Genomic DNA, 8,250 nt, shown 5'->3' on the forward strand with positions numbered 1-8,250 from the left:
GAAGATAAGAGTGAGACAGACCTACTCCATAAAACATGCAAGTTAAACCAAAGAAAGACGGTATTGCTTCAGTTATTTTCACCTGAAAATATTTTATTTTCAGTAACACAGCATTTTCTGTTCAAGTCTTCCCTTACCATCACATCCCAAAAGACTTACATGAGCTCCTTCCAGCTCTGGACTGACACTTCCACAGGTTAATCCCCATCGCCCATCCGCCCCCCACACCGGGGGTGGGACAGGGGGAAGCCTGGCTGGAAATATATTTATATATTTATATAATATATTCATTAATGACCTGGATGAGGGGACAGAGTGTATCCTCAGCAAGTTTGCTGATGATACCAAACTGGGGGGGGTGGCTGACACCCCAGAGGGCTGTGCTGCCATCCAGCGTGACCTGGACAGGCTGGAGAGCTGGGCAGAGAAGAACCTAATGAGGTTCAACAAAAGCAAGTGCAAGGTCCTGCACCTGGGGAGGAAGAATGCTAGGCACCAGTACAGGTTAGGGGCGGACCTGCTGGGAAGTAGCTCAGAGGAGAAGGATCTGGGGGTTGTGGTAGACAGTAAATTATCCATGGCCCAGCAATGTGCCCTTGTCGCCAAAAAGGCAATGGAATCCTGGGCTGCATAGGGAAGAGTGTGGCCAGTAGGTCGAGGGACGTCATCCTCCCCCTCTACTCTGCACTGGTGAGGCCACAACTGGAATACTGTGTCCAGTTCTGGGCTACCCAGTTCAAGAGGGACAGGGAACTGCTGGAGCGAGTCCAGTGAAGGGCAACTAAGATGATGAAGGGCTTGGAGCGTCTCCCTTATGAGGAAAGGCTGCGAGAGCTGGGACTCTTTAGCCTGGAGAAGAGAAGGCTGAGGGGAGACCTTATTATGGCGTACAAGTATCTAAAGGGTGGGCTGAAGGAGGATGGAGCCAGGCTCTTTTCAATGGTTCCCAGTGACAGGACGAGGGGCAATGGGCACAAGTTAGAACACAGGAAGTTCCGTTCAAATACACGGAAACACTTCTTTACGGTGAGGGTGACAGAGCACTGGCACAGGCTGCCCAGGGAGGTTGTGGAGTCCCCTTCCCTGGAGATTTTCAAGACCCGCCTGGATGCACTCCTGAGTAATGTGCTCTGGGCAATCCTGCTTTGGCAGGGGAGTGGGACTAGATGATCTCTAGAGGTCCCTTCCAACTCTGATGATTCTGTGATTCTGTGAAAGCCGACAGGTCCTTTTGGACAGAGGCAGAAGAGTTTGGGGAGACACAGATTCGGGGAAGTAAGCAAAAAGCTGCAAGATGTGCCTGTAAGTCATTTAAATGTGGATTTTTTCCCCATTTTTCTGCCATGTGGCTAGACTATCTCTGTTAGCGCACTAACAAGTTTTACACGGTGCAGCTGGAGAATGGAAGGAGACTGCGCCAGCCGCTCCTGCCTCACAGAAAATACTCTGTCCTCTCTCCGTATCAGCACTGGGGACCCTCAACAAAGCAGAGCCGGGGCTGGCACTGCCGTGAATCGGCCCTCTGTGCCCAGCTGCCTCGCCGGCCTCGGGGACGCACCCTCCGACACATTCAGACATTCACTCAGCTTTCAACTGCTCCGCAGCACCAAGGAAATAAAAAAAAAAAAAGTGAAGGGAAGCTTTTATGTTCTTTGCAGTTTATCCAGTGCCCTGAAAGAGGCAGACGGGGCTCCTGATCCCCAAGCGCGGCCCCCGGGCACGGGGCAGCGATGAACAGCTCAGCAACTCTTCCACAGCCCAGGCAGGCACGGCGCGACTCCCGCCAGCACTCTTCCTAGCAATCCTCCCGTTTAAAATATCTTGTCTTTATGCTAAAATCCTAATTATTGATGGACCTGATTAGGCCATGTGTTATCATCAAAATCATTCTAACGGCACAGACCATTTATTTAGTATGAGTTTTGAGTTATTGTGCAAAAATGAGATTACTCATTTCATGAGTGCATTTATCCTCGTCTTTCTAGTAACACTCTGGGAAGGCTTATCTCACACCCCCCTCCTTCCCAATCTCCATTACATCCCAGAGGGAGATAACGAGGCTCATAAAGAATGTGCTCATTGATCAGAAAGACCGGCTGAATCGTTAACAAGGTTCAGATGGCAGGATGGCACACGCAGCGCCCTACAGCGCTCTCCATGGAAAGCCTGAAGGAAAATGTTCCTTAAATGTATCAAAAGTGGTCCGCTATGCCTTGTAATCTGGCTCCCTAGAAAGATATTTCCATTCTAGACAGGAAAGTTTCAGTTGTGAAGGTGAAGGAGCAGAAAGAGATTAATTATCCAGTTGAAAGAAAGCAGACACTGAATTTTGCCAGCACTAAACTCTCCCTTACTACTTTGCCACTACAATAAATAAGACTTGGTTGGACAGAAACATCTGTACAAGTTTTTTCTTTCTAGATAATCTGAAATCAGAGTCTAGCCTAGAAATTTTCTTTCCAAGAATTCTGGAGTTTTAAGAGCTCAAACCACAGTTAAGGAAAGACAAATGATCAAGGAGTTCAGCCTGCTGCTGACACATCCTTGTGAAACGCAAGTTGTCTTTTGGGTTGCCAAAATATGACAACATGTCTTTGTACACCTAATGAAAGATCCCTCCACTAATTATGAACTTTAGGGGAGGCATTTTTAGGTGCTCAAGAGATGAGGTGGGTTCCTCTACATTTCTTCCACACTGCACGGTTAGAGCTGGCCCCTTTCAGACCACAGCTGGAGGTGCCCACATTGCCGCTGACCTGTTAGAGGAGCATTTCTTTTTGTTGATTATAGAAAAGAGATTACTGTCAGGAGACGATGGTATCCCCAGACCGATGAACCCCACTGTTTCAAAGTCTCACCTGACCTGCAAACACTAGGGTTAGACAGCCACTAGTCTCATGCAAATCCTCCTCTGGAGGATGATAGGTCAGCAATGCTGCACGCATAAGAGATGAATTGGTGAAAATTTGACAGGACACTAGAGAGCAGGCAATCAATATAAGCACACTTTAGGTTTTGCAGATTAATGAATATATTTTATGGGAATGCCAATGACAGTGTCCAGAAGGCTTCAGACACATTCTTGATAACAATTCAGTATCCTCAAACAAGAGTTAAGGCCATTGGCTTATAAATGACTAAATAACAAAAACCACCACTCTCCAATCGCCCGGTATTACTTCTTGAAGCATCCAATTTGTTCCTCTTTACAATCCATTGTATAAATTGGTTTGATGGACTCCAGCTCTCCTTATCTATTTTATTTCATCTGACCATCTGCGTTCAGGTGCTACAGCAGCAATCCCGCTTTCTAGGGTAGTTAGTAGTTAATGGAAGAAAAAAGGAGATTATCATCAATCACTCTGAAATTGTCTCCTTTTGTTTAGAGAGGGAAACAGCAGAATTAGCAGGAACAGGACAATACGAAGGAGGAAGCGCAAGCGACAGACTCCACCCCCGCCAGACAATCTCTCCGGTGCCAGCAGCCGGATTAACAAGCAATATGGTACAGATTAACACCTGTAAACAGTTTAGGGGAAGGGCACATAAATAATTTCACTACTATTACTCTATACTATAGAGTTCAGAAAAAAAAAAAAAAAACACCCGTTTGCTATTGTTCTCTACATTCAGAGAATGAAGTTCATACCTCAATATATTTAAAAAACAGCTACAAATATAACAACACTGAAAGGGAGATGACAACTCAAAACACTCCGAAGGACATAGCAGGATTTTTTTTAAAAAGATAGATATGCCAAGTAAATACGATTATTGCCACCAAATCTCAGTAATTCACTAGAAGCTGTTGAAAAAAGCCTAGGTAATAATAATGCAAAACAAGTACATGTACAAACATTCATACAAGCAATATTTACAAGCACTGCCATGCTTGTCTCAAGATGAATTTGCATGCTCCAATCACATAATACTGGTAACAAAAGATTATACATCCTTCTCAGAAGGGAAGAATTAGTTACTACTGACTCCAGTGGTTACTGATCCCAGAAATCATTACTAACTCGAGCAGTATTTGCATACACAAATAGTCCCTCTGCTAACACCTCTGCAGTCCAGCTTCCAAATGTTAGGCAGCAGAAAGCAAGCACTCTGCCTAGCTGAGCTGCTGTGATTGTCCATCGTTCTGCTTATCGTCACACAGGAGTCTCTTCTCTATTCCTACTACAAAGCTGCTGTCTTTCTAGAGAGGAGAACAAAGGTTGTTAGAGAAGCTAAAAGCAAAGAAAGGGGTAAAGAAAAACCACCCTCACTCCTGTGGAAGGCAAAACACTACATAAGTAAAAATTTCTTTTATTGTATATTTGGTGTAGCGCTTGTGCAGATACTGAGTGAAACAAAGCACAGTGAGCTTCTCATGAGGGAAGTCCCAGAGCCAGGGTCTCCATCCCAGCGCCCCTGTTCTGCATCGTGTGGTCCCAGTAAACTGCAGCACAGCACACAGCACTTGTCTGGCAAAGCAGACAGTGCAGATTAAAGATAAGCAGCAGCTTTAGAGATATGACTTGGCCTGAACGATAACTACTTTTAATATCCATACTTTTGCCAAATTTTTACATTAGTAAATTGTAATACAGAAAAATACAAACACAGTATCAAATATAATTATTTACTTCAGAACTGGATACTAAAGAAAATTAGAGTTATATATAGTCTGCACAGGATCAGATCCTTTACCATCCTGGGTGACTTGTTTGTCTGTGTTCTAATGTGACACAGGGAACCAACCATAGTTTGCAGAAACAGCTTTAAATTAATGTCAGGTCATTATGCAAGGTCCTAAGGGCAACAAGGTATAAACTAATATCTGTTGAAAATTCTAAGATATCAGTCACTACTACTCATTAAGACTTAAGTTTCCAAGCATTTCTGAGATTCCACTAGTGACAGCTGCCCCCAGACTGTTGATGGGTTTTTCTTGTGGCTGCTCTGAGCGTTTACATTTGGGAGCATCAGTTTTCATTTTCTTTGACTGTTTATTTACAGAGATCAATACAGCTACAACTAGCAAACACTCATCACAAGTTTACCTACTGATGAGAATGCAGAAGTCAATCCAACATTTTGGGCTACCTGGACATTTTGCATACCTTATTCTAAATATCAGGATGATTATTCCTCAATGAAGCATTTATGTGATGGTAGCAGCAATTAGTAAGGAATCTTTCCATTATTTCTGCATGCCCCATTTCCTTTAAGTGTGGCAAGTGTGTGAGTTCATCATCTCTTCAGGACAGCTGGAAAAAAAATTCTGCACAACCGTCATACACTCTGGCCACAACACATAATTGCACTGACAAGAGGATTAACATGACACAGGCTGGTATGAAAGGGAACATATATCCAGTACGCTGCGCTCTTGGCATGCCAGTGTTATGGAAATGGATGCCTAAATTAATAATTCCTCTTAATTTTGTAAAAACCTCAGCACAATGTTTTTTCAATCCATATATATTTTATTTTTGGACCAGACATACTGGTTCTCTTTGTAACCTTTGCATCTTCTATGGTTTATCTTTTAATCCAAAAATACATGGTAAAACCAACTCAGACAAAGAAAGTCTGCCTGAACTCCCACACACCTTTCAGGTCATCAACCGGCTACAGAAAGCTGGTCTCAGCTCTCCACAGCAGATGACAACAAGGTCCGTAAGTACCCGCCATAAGGAGGTACATTTCAAGCAGCTCTAGCTGCCTTTCCACTCCACAGGACGGGTACAGCACAAGGGCATTTGGCTCCAGCCAAACCTAACGTTGCTGTGTCCACAGGCTGTGGGACTAGAAAGGGAGACACAAAAAAGAGATGGAGAACTGACCTTCCTTATTGTTACAGACATAATGATTTAAAAGTTCATTCTTGAAGGAAGGGAAATCGTTAATTTCACGTCAATTAACTTCGGGTGCAGCTATAGAATTCCACCGACTTCAATTTTCCATGTGTGCATAAATGTACATGTGAGCTCACACGCGTGTGCATGCTTTCACGCGTATACAAGACTAAGGCAAGGGAAATATTCCTCCAATCTGCAGAACTGGTAAAACAGTCTGAAATTTGTCACAAATTGTGAGCCTGCATAACAAACCTAGAATCTACAACTTTTGGAGTAACTATCAGGAGGGAAATCATCTCAGAGGGGTTTGTCATCATTCCCTTGGTAACGGGAACTAATTTTTTGTTATCATTCCCTCGAACATACTCTACTCCCCTCTCCAATGCGGGCAGACGATACACTTCTTACAGCGCTGATTATCACCAAGATCCTTGCAGGGGGAGGATGCAGCAGAAAACTGTTTCTTGGCATTTATCCTTTATCTCCTGCCCACTGCAAGGCTCTATTCCCTTTCCACAAAATGCACTGTGCACTTGCTTGTGAAGTATCTACAAGCTCTCCGGAAGCCAGAAAGCCTGGCACACAGCTCCTGCTTTCTTCGTCTCTTATTTTAAGGGCACTGAACCTGTTTTTACTTCCCAATAATGGATAAAAGTTTTGTTAAGTGACACCACAACCAACTCCTTGGAACGCACCGGCTCTATCAGGAACACCTTTATTATGATGCTTTTAGATGCATCAAATAATGCTATAACCATTTCTGTACTAGCTACTACAACAGCCTTTAATTTCAGGCATTTATTTTTTTTCCCCTTAACAATTAAGTAATTATTTTGCCCATCGCTGGCCAGCTTTCACCCTGCCAGTATACCCATTCTTGAAACTTCTTTCACAGTACGCTGAAAATCCCAAACCACACTGCTGGCATCACTGGGTAAGCAGGGATTTTGCTGGTAATGTGTCTGGAGAGGCATGGATAACTCGTGATTAAGTAAGAATTTTTCCAGATTATTTACCATAAATGTATGACGGTCTTTAAATTCACCTGCAAAACCCGCATATGCACGATTTGTACATTATGAAGTCAATTTATCATTGTATATCAGCACTTGTCTATCTCTAACGAATGAGTAGCTCAAGGAAATCGGTGGGATTTTTCACCTACTTAGAATTAAGCTTGTCTTTAAATACCCTGAAGAATCAGATCTGATGTTTCCTTGCTAGACAGACTGCAGAATACATATGCGACAGTCTGAACCTGGAAAAAAAAAAAGCTTCAGTTTTATCAATGCCTCAAGCAAGTTTATTTACTACATTACATATCATTCCTTTAAGGTACTTAGTGCAACAGCATGCTGGCCCCGATTGGGATTCAGAGACATTACAGTTTTAAGTAAATAAATAAAGCTGGTTTGAAAAAAAAAAAAACACACCACCACCAACAAAATCACACTAAAGAGGAGAAAAATAAGGTCTATTTCTAAGCCTTAACTATGGTAGCAAGCAAGATAATAAACCTGCCAATAAAACTGGCAACCACACACACACCCTGATCCACTATTAATAGAACAGAAAATATTAACTTTTCTATAGAATTTTTAAAAGAACAACAACAGTCCCTGATACAGTTACATATTTGCCACATAATTGTGTTAGAAAGCCCTGGAGGAAGTTCTTACTTTTGTGCCATATTCTATTATCTCCTTACAATAGTCTGCTATAGATTTTCCAGCCACATTTAACTCTCCAGGACTTTTTCCAAAAGGTTATTCAGAAATAGCTACTTCCACATGCATAAAAATAAGGAGACCCACCAGCCAGCAAGTTCACAATAGCAACCCAAATCAGGGTGCCTACGAGAGTTTTTCAGCCTGTGCACTGGGCAATAACGACAGCTGAGAGACGGGCAGGTAACGCACCTGCGGAGGAAGGCTGCTGGATGCTCAAAGACACAAGAGAAAGGATCCAGAGTCACTAAGTCGGTCTCAAGATTTAAGGACAAAAGCAGTTATGAAGAATCCATGTCATTATGTTTGTGGACAGGGCTCTACACGTGCCCGATCTCTGTCACTGTTTTTTTCATTAATGTACGTTTTCACAGTTTGGAGTGTAACTACTTTAAAGCCTTAAAAACATCATCAACAGGTAAATCATAGGATGGTTTGGTCTGGAAGGGACCTTAAAGATCATCTTGTTCCACCCCCCTGCCCTGGGCACCTCCCACCAGCCCAGGTTGCTCCAAGCCCCGTCCAACCTGGCCTTGAACACCTCCAGGGATGGGGCAGCCACAGCTTCTCTGGGCAACATGCGCCAGGGGCTCACCGCCTGCACAGGAGAGAATTTCTTCCTAATACCTATTTTAAGTCTACCCTCTTCCCTGTCCCTCTAAATCAAGGACCCT

The sequence above is a fragment of the Vanellus vanellus genome (genome assembly GCF_965231255.1).
Source record: "Vanellus vanellus genome assembly, chromosome: 9".
NCBI classification, from domain to species: Eukaryota; Metazoa; Chordata; class Aves; order Charadriiformes; family Charadriidae; genus Vanellus; species Vanellus vanellus.